Source organism: Blennius ocellaris (assembly GCF_963422515.1).
Source record: "Blennius ocellaris genome assembly, chromosome: 14".
Taxonomy (NCBI): Eukaryota; Metazoa; Chordata; class Actinopteri; order Blenniiformes; family Blenniidae; genus Blennius; species Blennius ocellaris.
In genome coordinates this window covers 27382766-27398323 of record NC_137663.1, presented here as the reverse complement: position 1 = coordinate 27398323, position 15558 = coordinate 27382766, and positions in this window count along the sequence as shown.

Sequence of the window (15558 nt, the reverse complement as noted above, 5' to 3'; positions counted from 1 at the left end):
CCAAGCGGCGTGGCGCCGGGGGGGAGGGGGGCAGTTTCACCGCAGGACTGGAACAGTAAAACTCCAATTTGAAACACGATTGAATTGAAATTGATGAATATCGAAGGCAAGCGTGTCCAAACTCTGGTCCCCAGACCGACTGCGGCTCGTGGTGTCGTTCTTGTTCTGCCGAAGATGAAACTCAAAATGATGATAGAATATGAGCCTCGTGAAACTGACGCTTGACTTTATTGTACGTCTGAGTTTTAACACTAAGTGGAGCGATTAAGGCCGACGCCAGTAAAATGTTGCTGTTTGTGATTTACTGACTGAGAGCACAACTTTAAACACAGAACATCTGAAATAAGCACATTTTTATGATCCCGGTGAGTCGTTGTGCGACTTCTGTTTCAGGGTTTGACTCATTTGACGTCACATTGAAATCGCAGCGCAACATATTTGTTTCCAGGCAGTTCGTCCATGTTCTTCCAGTTTTTCCATGCAATGCGTAACGCTTTGTGCCCGACTCACAAAGACCCTGCATGAGGCTAAACGGCATTTTAGGGGTGATTTACTAAGAATAACACAGCGTGTGACAAAGATGGAGCATTTAAATGAAGGTTTCTTTTATGATTTCGGCCCTGTTTAAATAAGAACCGTGGTTTTGTTTCCACGTGGGTTTGATTGGCTGGAAGGTCCACAGGCCTGAAAACACAGAGCGACACGTAGCTGGAGGGAAGCCTAATAAGCTTTCTACGTGTATTTCGCGATTCCAGACGAGGTCAGCTCATTTCCATTCACTCGGGGAATAACCCAGCAGACATGTTTGAGTTGGTAATCCAGCTCGCTGGAAATCATTTTCCTCTAGTTTGAACTGAGATTGAGTCTAAAGCTCCCGAACCGACTGCTTGGTGGTTCGGTACACAAGTAAGTATTAGAATCCGATTGCACAAAACTGTATTGACTTTTTGATTACGATAACGAATTCCATTGGTAAGATAACGTTTTCGATTTGTTATTCACACACATACATTTTATCCCAAAAACTGATTAGGAAAAATACTGTTCCATAACATCTTGTATTTTTTAAAATATTTTGCCACTTTTAATACAAAATCATCATAGTTGTTTAAATTTAAAACCCCAAAAATACTTACATATAGGTTATTACTGTAAAGATATTTGTGGGTGATCAGAGATCAGAGATGAGATTTTTTTTCCCAGTTTTCTGTGGCAATACTTTCTTCCTGTGGTTGTTTTCCCTCCAGGCAACACGGGACATGGCTTCCTCAGAGTGCATCAGAGATGGATGGCACTGACTGGCTACTATTGGATTTTTAATAAACAGACAAAATCAGGTCAATTTGTCTCCCTGTGCCCGGCGCCTTACTGTATGTGTGACTAAACGTAATACATTCCCCCTGTGCCGGCTCCGGTTTCCTGCAGCTGTGCATCATCAGTCCAGCGGGAGCAGCCGGAGGTTTTACTTTCCGTTCGAACACGTGCGCAGGTGCGAGCTCATGCACAGACTGAAATCAGATCGAAGAGGCTTAATCACGTCTTAATGTGTGATGGACATGGAGCCTGTCCAAGGCGTCCCTGGCCCTTCAGCCACGTCTCCTGGCAGAGACTCCAGGTCCTCCAGGTCCTCCAGGTCCTCCAGCCTGAGTCAGAAAGCAGCGAGAGAAGGGAGGAGGGAGGAGGGTGGGTGGAATAACAACCTGGAGGCTATGTTGTTTATCTCAGGTCTTTTGGGAACGGTAAATTGTAAATAGACGTCGCTTGTATCGCACTTTCCAACAGCTCGGGTGCTCCCAAAGCACTTTACATCGATAATCTCAAATTCATGCATTCACGCACCAGTGGAGGCTGCTGCCATGCGAGGCGCCGTCAGTCCGCTGGGAGCAATTTGTTCAGTGCGTTGCTCAAGGACACTTCAGCACGTGGACGGGTGGAGACGGGAATGGAACCAGCAGCTTGGGAGAGAGCCGCTCGACCCGCCATTGAAAAAGCAGCAGCCTCCGCATTGCAGACAGAGAGCGGCAGATTGCAGCTTGGTGTTGCAGCGTAGCTTTGACTCCGGCAGGTTTCAGCCGAACGCGTCAGCCAAGCTTGGGCCACGGCGGGAAGAAGGTGTGCAACAATGGAAAAGACTCACGGAGTGACGCTGAGGTTTTGTTTTGGGCTGAGCAGCAGTGACATCGAGAGACGAGGCGGCGGCGCGCTTGCATCACGGCAGCGTCGCCGCTGGCGCAGGAAGAGAAATCCTTGTGAAAGTGTGAAGCTCCCCTGAGGAGCAGTTCCCCAGCGAGCAGCCGGTCCCGGGAGTCCTCCCAACTGGTTGTCACATCAGGCTCCGCAGAAAAGGCTTCCGTCGTACAAGATGTATAAATCAGCTATACTGGGAATGTTTACACGTTTGACGCTGTTGTTAACTCTTGTAGGGATGTGAGGAGAAATGTAAATGGTACTGCAGGAACGAGCAGGAAAGAACAAAGGAAATGACACCAAAAACCATTCAGATATCTTAACAAATGAGGAATTTGTCGATGGAAGTGAAAACTTCAAAATGGCGGACAACGAGGCGTTTCCCCGACGACGTCGTTCGAGGGGATCCTGAGGAATCACGCGACGCTGTCCAATCAGAATGTGTTCCAGGTAAGACGCAGCGTCACTGACCAGAACGAGGAGCACGAATCGGTCATCACATGGCCACCCAATGCTTTCATCTAACAGAGGATCAAAGGTCAAATTGATCCCATCAATTCACAATGGTGGGAACAAAAAAAAGTTTTGTCAAAAACAGCATAAAATCGATTGATCTTCCGCCCACCGTGTGAATGATCTGCCCGCCACGGAGACGAGGCGCCGTCCTTGGAGACGGTGGAGCAACGGGAATAAACGGCGCCCGGTTCCCGGGGTTTGTTCGTTCGGGGGGCCGGACGTGTTTCCTGTCACGCTCCGGTGGATCTCCACGGACCGACACCGCCGGGCCGTTTACCCCCCCCCAAAGGTTCAGATGGATGTCGCTGTGCTGCTCCCTCTGGTTTCATTCACTGCACATCGCCCTTTTGCCTGTTAGTGTTCATTACGTTCCGTGACGGCGAGGAGACGTACGGCGGCGGTCACTCTGCGGTATGGAAGCAGGCTGCTGTGACTGGCAGCTCCCAGATGGCCACGGCTTGATGAGGAGGTGCAGCCCGCCGGCGCTCCCGCTGAGACTGAAGCTGAAGACGACTCGTGTTGCTTCTTCGGGAAATGTTCCTCGTCTCAGCGATCATTTGCATCGCTTCCGATTTGGGGTAGAACAAGGACACGCCGTCTTCCGGTCGTTCTGGAAAGGCCTCGCGTGACCTTTGACTGATGAATCCTACCGGCGGTGTGAACATTTCAAGAGGCAACGGGAATGTTTGAAAAGCGTTTCCTAGCACACGGATCCGTGTCAAAACAGAATAAGCAGATATTTCTCTGTTTTTTTCTGTCGAGCTGTTTGATGACTCAGCTTCATTGTGTGCTGAAGCAAATAACAGAGGAATGACAGGAACAATCTTTACTCGATCAAGACGGGAGAGAGAGAGAGTGTGTGAGAGAGAGAGAGAGAGAGACGGATCAATCATTGCACTGTCGTCCATATGACAGTGTTGGAGTAGGATTTATAAATATACATTGCAAATAATGGATGTCTTTGTTCTGCTATCTTACGTAACTCTCGATGCCAACACAAGATATCAGCATTTGTTTTGCAGACTGTCGTCGTTCAGCGAACGGTTGTCAGCTTCAAAGAAGTTCCTCTGCTTGTCGTTTGAACTACAAAGCTCTTTGTGCCACAGTGACGCCCTCGCCGTGGAACTGCAGTGTGGGAGCAGAGGAATCGTGGTCTTTACGTTCAGGCAGAAGGTATTGAGCTGTCTGCGTCTAACTGTACGTAGTGTGAGATCAGTGGTGGGAAGAATGATGTGCACAGATGAATGTGTGTCCTTTGAACGCTGCAAACTTTATGAAGGAATTAGATGAATTATGAAGGGAACACGTCTTCTGCACCTGCTTCATTGTGGATTCATGTGAGTCTGTCAAAGCCGCGTCGAGCCGGAGATCATGATCTGACAGGAACATTTTGCAAAAAAGCCTTTAAAAACCAGCATTTTCTGAAGACCTGTTTCATCACCAGTTCATTGCGTTCCATTGTTTTTCACAGTGAAGACACACTGAGGGGAGCCAAAGCTCCACTTTTTGCCCTCTGGTGGCGACGCTCTCGTCTTCTGACCTCCTGAACCACAGTCCAAACTTTCACTGAGCATAAAACATCAGGTTGAGGTCGTGTGTTGTGTTTTCAGCAGCTGCTCTCCCTCGTGGCTCTGAGCTAATATTAAATGATCATTAACAACTCCTGAGGATGTGAAGTTCACGTGAACTCATCAGTGCAGAGAGAATATGCCAAGTTCAAGTCTATTCTATTTCATCTATTTCTATTTTTACACACCACTATTCATGTCACAGCACTTAACATTCAAATAAACTGCAGAGAGAGAAAAAGCACAACATGAGGAAACATGTGAACTTTCAGTGTCGACAAATGCTCGTTCATAAACTCATTAAATCCGTTGAGTATTACTTAGAAGCTGATTTAGAAAGGATGGGAACCTATTAAAACCTATTAAAAAAATTTAAGATATTATTCTGGGGTCAAATTGAAGAAAAGCCTGGCAAAGACAGTTGAGCTCATCTTTTTTTGTCCTTTTTCAATTTCGCTGTCCGACTCGATTTTCAGAAGTGGCCTTGGCACCGGCCCTGAACTCACACATGGTTCTTTTTGGTGGAAAAGCCCTAAACCTGGTCCAAAAGGACAGCGGAATTGAAAAAGGACAAAAAAAGATGAGCTCAACTGTCTTTGCCAAAATGTCTTTGAACGGTGTCGTTGGGTTTGGATCATGTTGTTTAGATGAAGCTACGCTTGAGGAGAACTCAGAGTTCTACAGGATGGAAGCTGGATGACTGGAAATGAGTTTCTACTGAATTATCTGAATAGTTAGAATTCTGTTGTAGTTTACAAAATCATTCCTGCTCAAAGGTGAGGGGATATCTGGTTTGACACAGCTGTCTTTTTTTAATTTTTGTTAGCCAGGCTATAGCGCTGAAGAGAAATCGAGGATTGTTCTTCTTTTCTTCACGTCAGGAGGAATAGCAGGCAGTTCTAGTTTTGTGGAAGGCTTTTTCTTTCTAATAGATTAACAAACTCTCTCTCCAGGCTGGAATTTGGAATTTGGAATTCTTCTAATTAAATCACATTTTATTTCTTCTCCAGTTTTTGTGCTGATTTCTGTAAAGTTCGTAATTGTTCTTTGCATCATGGTGCAAACCTCTTCTGAGTTGTTCTTTTGGTTTCAGAGGATCAATAGAATCAAGTGTGGTGCAAAGTGAGGCTCATTTCCTTCAACTTGGACACATCGTCTGGTAGATATCGCCAGTATTTTAGTTTTTTTCCCAGGTACTGTAAAGCCACTTCCTCTTAAATCCAGAGGTCGTAACTCATATTGCTGATTGTATTTTATTCTAGAACCATGAACTCCTCCTTATGGGAGAAACACTCAATGCTCCATATTCATCAAATCAAAAGGAATTTCACGTCTGTCTGAGCTTCAGTACATCCCGTAGATCAGCTTCCACAGTGCGAGCCGCTGCCTTTTAAAGAATTTGGCTCATACTTGCTATTCAAGAGCCACTTTGTCATCTTCTTGGTTGAATTTCTCGAGCCACCATGATGTTATGTTCTTGTCAGTGTGACACACTTTTGGTGGCTTCATGAACGTAGCCCTCAGTTCTGGTGCCGAACAAAACCTGGAGACTCGATCCTTTCGATATCTTTGACAAACCGGTGGTTAGCCTACCGTATGTGGATATAATCCTGACAAAGAGCACAAAGTACAGACTTGAAAGAATCCGATCAGACCCATGAAAAGGAAAATGTGTTATTGTCTACGTTTTATTTTCGTTGTGTAGTAACTGTGGCTGCTCCCACCCAGAGTTGATGTGTTGGAGGAGAAATACCAGCGCTGCTATAAAGTCGGGTTAACTGCAGTGTTAGTCTGCGAGTGCTAAATTGTATTGCAATCAATAGGCTCCATTGACTTTTCTTATATTTCCAAGGCGGTTAATGATGAGATAAGGAGGAGCTCATGCTTCAGGAGGCTGATGTTTGCAGGATGCAGCATTTTCGTACTTGAACGACTCTGCAGCAGACTGTCTCCACTCACTCTCATTGTACTTGAAATTCAATAAGTGTTTACACTGCACACTCCATTTCAATTGCATAGTGCTTAGCATAATAAGCTAATTAAAGGTACTTCACTCATGATGATAACATTTTTAGATTAGCGCCCAATAAATGCACTGTACTCCATCATCTTTATAGACTTTCATAATATTTACAACTTGCTTGTTTGATGCTTTCATAAACTCCATTTCCTCGACTTCCATTATGTCAATGAGGCTGCGGTGCCGTGGGCTCGCGTGAGGGGAGAGGGGGGGGGGGGGGGGGGGGGGGGGCTTACTGTTTGGATGCACAAAGCAGCGACAAGGGGAACTGAAGCCTGTCGGAAGCTGCAGACGTGAACGTGTGCAATTCTGTTAATCAGACATGGAAGCTTTACATTACGTCTCTTTGAGTCTGATTGACATTTTGAGATGAAAACGTCAGAGGCGTTCGGCGGACTCAGTCCACCTCCTGTCATGTCGTGACCAGTCGTCATGTTCCTCTGCCTTCATCGGGGGGGGGGGAGACGGTCGGACCCTTCAGGCGCTGCAGGACGTTTATTTATTTGCTGATTTGTTTGATGATATCCGCAGCCAGCAGGTCCAACTCCACGGCGTCACATTTCATTTAGATTCATGGTGTTCCTCCTTCATGATCATTTAGAGATTTTAAGTGTGATTTGAAGTATCTCCAACGTTACAGTTGCAGATGCAAAAAAAAAAAACCCATTGATAGAGAATCACCTGGTCACCATGTGTTCATCCTGCCCAGGTAGCCATAGCGTGGTTCAAACAGCCCACTGATGCAGCCAATTAGGGGAGTGACAACATTACACCGGGAGAAGTGGAATATAATTGTACTTACAGGCGAAGCCAGTTAAGACGTGGAGGCTCAGCTGGAGCCGCCGGCCTCACTGAGGATCTGCAGGGAGCGAAAAACACACAGTGCTGACAGCTTCAGGGAGCCACACACTACTACTTACTGGCCCACTCTCTCACCGTGAGCTTCTCTGTGAGGCGCTGCACACAGATGATTCTGCTTTAGACGGGTTCCTTTTATTTGTTTTAGAAGCATTGCTCAAATGTCCCTTACAAACGAAATAAAATGCTTCATGCTTCACTTGTTCCGTTCTTATCATGATTACCTCTTGAAGAAAGACTTAGCGACAGAATGCATGCTGGGAAAAGCTCCATGATTTGATTGCACCGGTGGGTGGATCTACGCACACACACACACACACACACACACACATACACACCGTATGGAGAGACTAATGCATAATGGAAGCAGCTCAACAAGTCAATAAATAGTGAGGAATACAATTATTTAGCAACATGAAAAAAGAAAGATGGAACTCTAGTGAGCAGGTCGAATAAATATAACTGGTTGTCACAGAATAGTGTTAATATAGTGTGAAAATAAACACATGCAATTTGTCAAATTTTACCCTCTGCAGAAGCCATTTTGGATTTCACCAAATAAGCACTGATCATTTAATCAGTGGAGACGAACATCGACACAAGGCTTTTGTACATACAGTGACTTTAAGAGGATGTTTGTTTTCCTTCCTCAAACCTGGTTTTCCTCATTTGTGGCTACTTTATATGCTAACGTGGCTCCTGGATGCGGTTGTTGCCATACTAGATGTCTTCCTCTTTGTATTATTAAAGACAGTCTTTGGATTAGACGTGTTCGTTCGTTCGTTCCATCAATTTGCTGGTTCAGATTCCTGTTAATGCTTGCACACCTGATATGGTCAAGCTCGGCCGATTGTGGAAGAAGCATCAGTAGGAAAAAAAAAACGTAATTTGCATGTAGGCGCTGCAACGTTAACGTCGATATCTGACCCAATTGCTTATCCGCACCGCTCTCTGTGTCCTCCTTTAACTGCCAGCAAGTGTTCCTGCTCACTTTGCTCCTGTCATTCTGTCAAATCTGCACTTTATGTTCCGGAGGCTTAATTTACTTCTAAATCACAAGGTGCTGGAGTCTGAAGAGAGAGAGCGAGGGAGGGAGGGAGAGAGAGAGAGAGAGCGAGAGATCTAATCCCCTGGGGCAGAAAGCAGAGTGCAAGGCTCACACAACACTTGCCAGATCGCTGTTTAACATAAGGACATCAGACACAGATAATCTTCACGCTGACGTGTCAGTATCTGAACATGGGTTGAGAGTGCATCTGCAGGACAGTGTTAATATTGAGACAATGCTCCTGCGGCTGCTGCAGAGAGAGAGAGAGAGAGAGAGAGAGAGAGGTTGTTTCAGTTCACATAGTGAATCTTGAGCTCATGAACAAGAGGCTGTAAAGTGGTCACATGCACTCTTATGCTGGTGGAACCCTGGTGACGTGTTAGATTTCACCCATTGACCTCACATCATGACATATGGTTGTTAATTCAATTGCATAGCTTAATTCAACTTTTGGAGGCAGTTATTAGCCGTTAGCATGAAGTGGAGTGCAAACACATGAGAGCGTAGGTCAGCCATGTGAGCATTTCTTTACATATAAAGACGAGACATCCGGATGCATCCGTGGCCTCGGCTCTTGGCCGTGTCCGGCACAAATTAAGCCCCGCTTATGTCTCGCCCTCTGCTTTCAAGGCAAATATCTACACTTAAGCTGCAACAGCCGCCTCCATCTCCGTCTTCTTTCAGATGGTAAAATACAGCTTTTCCACCCTGCCACTCTGACAATCTTTCTGCGTTTAGCCAGGGACACCACACGAGCCCTTTGGGGAGAAAATTGATCCCCTTGGCTGGTTGCGCCTTCTTGTCTCTCTCTGCTGTCACTGAACAAATGCATCCTCTGAGCTTTCCCATTTTCTCATCTTTAGAAGGAATAAAACTGACTGGCAAGCCCGCTTTTTTTTTTCTTTCTTTTCTTCTTGCCTCTGTCTGTCTGCACCTTTTTGCAGCCCTGCTGTTGGTGGGACTTGTGGCTAGCCTGCTGCAACCTTGTGCATTAATCCCCCTCGGTTTGCAGAGGCACAGAATCCGGCGCTTTGCTCTCCTATTGTGGTTTGGATTAATGCAGGACTGGTGGCACATCAGCGACACAGCTAACGCTGTGGAGTGTGTTGCAGGGGGGAGTCGGGCACAATGTTGACTTTCTGAGTTGTTGTGAAAATGAGTCATTCTTCCGTCTCCTGATCTTCTCACACACACCGGAATAACTTGACTTTTAGCGGGTTTTATGGGTGGGCTGATTTCTCACACCGTCACTGTCAATAAACAGGAGTGACAGAGAAAATCTGAAACGACACCGAGGGATGAACTGGAGAGTATGATGTTTTATGTTTGGGTGTGAAAACCGAAATAAAGCAGCAAAGAGCCACAGGATCAACCGGAACTCGGCCCCCGCTGCTAAATTATTCTGCAGCTCTACTGTCCTCTAGAGGAAAACAAAAGGCATCACAAGCCATCCCCTCTCTGCAGCGAGCGCCAAAGCCCAACGCTGTGACAGCCCAAGGACGTCTGCAGAAGATAGGCGGCTTGAAAGGAAGAAATCTCCCCATCCTTCAGTCCTCTCCTCTTTCTCTTCTCTTCTTTTTCCCCGTTGCGGTGGTATTCCTGCCCGGCAGTGCGGCGATGTGTTGTTGGTGCACGTCTCGCCGGGTGCCCGCATCATGACTCACTGATCACCTGTGCAGAGAACGAGCCGCTCCGAGCTCCTCGTCTGATTTATCTGCTTCATCCGTCCTTCTCCTCCCTCCGCGCTCAGGCTTTATGGAGTGTGTGTTTACTCGAGTACAGAGAGGAGCTCACTGACCTTTTAGGAAGAGGCGGCTGAGACGCGGTGGCGTCCCGCGGAGGTGACGCCGTCACGGCTGACCGTGCGAGATACGCTTTGAGATGCTCACAAACCGATGGCCCAAGCGTGCGGTTTTAAAATAATGAAATTCATATTTTTGGAGCCGTTCAGGCAGGACCGGTACGATCAAGTCCAATAGAGGGTGCAAATGAAAATCAAAAGGTGGATTCAACTTAATGTGGCCATAAAGCACAGTGAGCTCTCTTACCTGAATGTTCCTGGACTGACATTTCCCTTTATATTCCTGCCAGTGAAATAGTGCAGCCTTCAGCCAAAACAAGTTGTTCCTTGAAGTTTAGAACATTGCAAAAAAAAAAAAGAAGAAAAGAAAAACGAAAAACTAGTTCCTACAACAAATACAGGCATCTATTTCATCTGAAGGGAGCAAATAAAAAAAAAACCACCCTAAATATATTTCAGAGGTGATTGATCACTAGAAATCCATAAAAATTCAACTTCGCTCTATAATTTATGGTATATTCTGTTACGAGCAGGATGAAGACCCAATGAGACTTATATTTTCTGCATTTATCCACCGGGGGTGTTTTTTTTTTTTGTTTTGTTTTTCTTTAACAAACTAATTGGTTCTGACAAAATCATAACTGACAAATTCATTAACAAGATTTGATTTTAATTAAATGAGTTTTTTCAGAACAGGAAAAAAGGTAATTAACTTAAAATGAAGGAGACCCATTTCACGATCACTTATAAAATATCAAATGCAGCCCAGAAGCACCGGCACTATAGTAACTCCCTGATGAGCTGAGTAAATGAAGTAATGAGGTTAAACCTTGCGTGGTCTGCGCCGGCGATGAGAAGCCGGTGCTCATCAAAGCTGGAAGCGGCGTCGTTTGGTCATTTATTATGAGAAAACACCATCACCTTTGTTGTCGCTGCATTAAAGACGAGCGTCAATTCCTGCAGGCGAGAACGAACTTCACTGTGGTTCTGGTAGCAAGGTTTTAGTTTGAGCAGCAGGCTAACTGGAGTCTGGAGCGCTCATGTCCTTACCCTCCCGTCACAATGAGCCTTTATCTGCAGCTCTTCGCCAGAACCGTTCGCTCAGTCAGGGCTTTTGGATTTACGTCTACTTACATTGTTTTCATATGTAGGGGCTTGAATCGATACTGTCAGGCTTTGGAGAAGCCTGCCGTCCCATTGGTCAGGGATCAGCAGGCCTCAGGTGTGATAGACTGTAATCCTCTGGCTGCCATCCCAGCCTTTCATTGGAGTCAGAGTTCGGCTCAATCCCCCCCCCCCCGAGCAGAGGTCAGCACAGCCTGCTGCCGTCAAAGACCCTCATTTTCTCTAGAAGCCTCCCTTGAAATGCTGCGGACGGTGCAACACTCTCCCGGCGTGTCCTCCGCAGCGGAACTGTTGCTACTCCGCTTTTATTCTGCTTTAAAGAGCAGCTCTGGAGCTAACTCAGGCTTTAATCTTTCCACAACTTCCCATTAAGACTTGTCTAATATGCAGTCGGGCTCCGCACTCGTCGTTCGTCGAGACTTTACAGAACAATGCAACTTCCTCCTCCCCCCCTCCCCTGGTAGCCTTTGTAGCTTAGCAACGGCCTGGGTAAGTGGTTTGGAGCTGGAGGACCGAGGAGGGAGGGTTAATGGACCGGCATGTCGAGCCGCTCGCTCCCACATGCCTCACATTGTTATTGTCTCTCTAATTTGACACAGTTTAATTGCGTGGTTGTGTCTTAATGACAAATACATCATCCTGTCAGCCGGTAAATACAAATATGAGCCTGGCCTTTCCCGCAGATGACAGTTTAGTGTCGGTGAGCAGAGCTTTTGTTTGCCAAGCGAAGGGGAGAAAAAGTTGACTTTCAACACAGCTCGGGTACAACCTGTAATTTCCACCGCAGCCTATTTAGATTTAGCTGACGTCTCAATGTTTTTGTCACTGTTGTTAAATAGCATGTGTCATTTGGGGAAAATGGAACACAAATCAAGCGGAGGGCTGAGAAACAAGGCGGGAGGTGTGGATGCTTGGGGCTGTCACTCAGCGCAGACGCCCGCCTGTCAATCAGACGCTGGCCGAGCCTCAGCCGCCGGCGGCGGGTCACGTTTCTCATTTATTTCCTCCTCCCACCACTGAGGTGTCTAAATTTGGTAATTAACTACACGGGGATGCATGGATGACTAAAGGACTTCACTCGTGGGCCGTGCTGGAGAATTTCTTTTTTTTTTTTTTTTTTTTCCCTGGAAAAATGAAAAAATCCCCCACTGAGACCCTGATCCGGCTCTCAGCGGCGTTTCATCCAGCAATTTGCTGTGTTTGCAGGTGAGAAGCCAGCGGGCAGAGTGAGAGCTTGTTCCTGATGCTGCAGCAGCCACTGCAAGCATTTTGGTGAGGGTGTCTGCTCAGCGGGGGGGGGGGGGGGCGGGGTGTCAGGTCTGCAGATTAACAACCAGGTTGGAAATCAGCAGATGATCCCAGCAGGAGCCGGCGGTGGAAAAATTGGCAGGAAAATTAAAAGTGAAATGGATTTGGATTTTTCTTCTTTTTTTTTTTTTTATTAGTTATTCGAATTCATGCATCCTCTTTTCCAGTGTCAGACTGCTTCCTCACATGAAGACACACTGTCACTGGTATCTATTATGTAGGAAGTTTATTCATTTTGGTCATCGTTTCTCTTTATTCTCGCTCTCTGGCTTCTCGCCGAATTGCTGGATGAAACAAGTAGAATAAGAAAAGGAATAGCTTGAATTTCACTTGTTTATATGAGCAGGTAATAGATGGATGTGATGGCTCTGTGTTCTAGCCACTGAGATGAAGCCACAACAACATGCCGTTACCCGATCATTTATATTGATGTTGGCCTCAAACCTGCAACTCAGTTAGTTTTATGAACCTCATCTGACTGTGAAGTTAGTTCACCACAGAGAACGAGCAGGATTTCATTGTCCAGGTCATTTCAAGCCAAGGTCAACACAACCTCCAGCGGCACGGTGTTTTAGCGCCCTGGCTGGATATTTGACACCGTGGAGAAATTCACTGATCTGCTCACGGTTGGACTGTGAGAAACACACCGCACCGCGCTGCTGTCGGCGTTTTCACGAGAGATGATACGAACCGATTCCTGCAAAAAGGTTCCAGAAGAGATTGAAATCCAAGCAGCTGTTTTACGGATCCAGTCGGATGAGTGAACATTGCATTTTTTAGTATTTTCATCCAAAAACGGCCCGTCAGTCTTTCAAACGCCACACGAGTTTCCATCCTTCTTTATCCTGCGTTGAGCTGCAGTTGTTGTCTTCAGACTGGAGAAACATGGAATTAATACGTCGTCGTCCTCCTCATCATGAAAGTCGATCAGAATGTTGCAGGTTCGATTCCACATGTCGAAGTGTCCTTGAACCCCAAATTCCTCCCAATGAATGGACGAGGCTCCTCGCATTACGCGAGGGCAAAACATCCCCTACGAATGACAGCCTAAGAAAATAACCATGACTGAGCGAAGCCGCCGGTTTCAGCGTTGATCCAGACATTTGTCATCGTTGTGTCCGAGGTTTTGTCTGTAAACGTCCCGCAGGAGATGTGCTGCAGTCCTCCCGTCTGCCCCGGCCGCTTACATTTCATTACGTGTCACGGAAGAAGACGGATATTGTTGAAAGTGATCATTTCTTATTTCCAGCTCCTTAATCTTTGCTTTCTGAGTATGTGGAAGCAGTGGCTTTGTTTGTACTGAGAGCACATTGTGATAGAAACCACACTTTGTGCCATAAATCAATACAAAAGAATGAGAGGAGCTGTGGAGTCTGGGAGAAAGTTTCGGACGAGGAGGCTTTTCATCCCAGCAACAATGAAGTGAATTACATCGACATTTGCTTCGTAATGAAAAACGACGACGTCCAATCTTAAAGAAATGTATTTTATCATCTGACTGGAAAGTTTGAAGCGGCTTTGAAACACAAAAAAAAAAAAGTACAAATACAGGCTGCTGCATTACAATTAGGGAAGTTGTCATCGGAGTTAGTTGTTATGTCGCGAGGGTGAGTCGGAGTATATATAGTGATATAGTCATAGATCCCCATTTTTAAAGCCACACACCCAGAGACTGAAGCGCCACGTTATGTTACCGACCTGTCAGTAGAAGAGCTCACTTTGCCGGAGGAGAGTGAAAAGGAAAGAGGTATGGAAACATCAATGAGTCTCAGACACTTGGATTTAAGTGGTTAAACCAGGTGAAGAGAACTCTTTTAATGACTTTTAATAGCTTCTTCTGGCATTCTGGTATCTTGTCATGTGGAGAGAAAAAAATACAATAATTTGTATTATTATTATTATTATATAAAAACACACTGGGGGGAAGAAAAAAACAATGGATAATGCATCAGCTCTCGATCCTATGGAAGGTATAAATGTATTATATATAGAATTCTATATAGAATTATTCAGTCAAACGTAAGTTGTGTTGATGAACTGTGAAGATCGGAGGAAGATGAACTGAAAGGGTTGCGGGTGTGAACGGAAATGCGAGTGAGAAAAAAAAGCATCTAAAAGTAATGCAGGAGTGATCAAACAGACAGAAATCTATTTCAGGCTTCTTAGCGGCACACAAAGAAGCAGAACGATGTCATCGATGAGGCTGCTGGCATTTCATACAACATCCACAGTCACCGGCGTGTCGCCGTGTTCATCCAAAGAAAAACGTATTTATATTTCCAGCTCATTAGCTGGCGTCGCTAGAGGAGAGTAGAAACCGAATGCAGAGTGTCTCTCGACATGCGTCAGGTCCGGCAGGTTGTCTGGACTTCTCTGGTCTGGGTCTGGGTCTGGGTCTGGGTCTGGGTCTGGGTCTGGGTCTGGGTCTGGGCCTGGATCTGGGTCTGGGTCTGGGTCTGGGTCTGGACCAGGTAATTACCTCTTTTCTACTTTTCTCTTGAAAACACATCAGTGTGTCACTGCGCTGTGACTCACCACCAAACTCACCAAAAGCACAGAAGAAGACAGAGCACATAGAAATTTAGAAGTAGATTCCTGCTCATAAATGTGTATATACATCTAGTTCTAAAGGTCTATGGCCCCGCTCCTCCTGCTGCTAGCGTCAGTAGCTTCTAGTTCTATAGGTCTATGGCCCTGCTCCTCCTGCTGCTAGCGTCAGTAGCGTCTAGTTCTATAGGTCTATGGCCCCGCTCCTCCTGCTGCTAGCGTCGGTAGCTTCTAGTTCTATAGGTCTATGGCCCAGCTCCTCCTGCTGCTAGCGTCAGTAGCTTCTAGTTCTATAGGTCTATGGCCCCGCTCCTCCTGCTGCTAGCGTCAGTAGCTTCTAGTTCTATAGGTCTATGGCCCCGCTCCTCCTGCTGCTAGCGTCAGTAGCTTCTAGTTCTATAGGTCTATGGCCCCACTCCTCCTGCTGCTAGCGTCAGTAGCTTCTAGTTCTATAGGTCTATGGCCCCGCTCCTCCTGCTGCTAGCGTCGGTAGCTTCTAGTTCTATAGGTCTATGGCCCCGCTCCTCCTGCTGCTAGCGTCGGTAGCTTCTAGTTCTATAGGTCTATGGCCCCGCTCCTC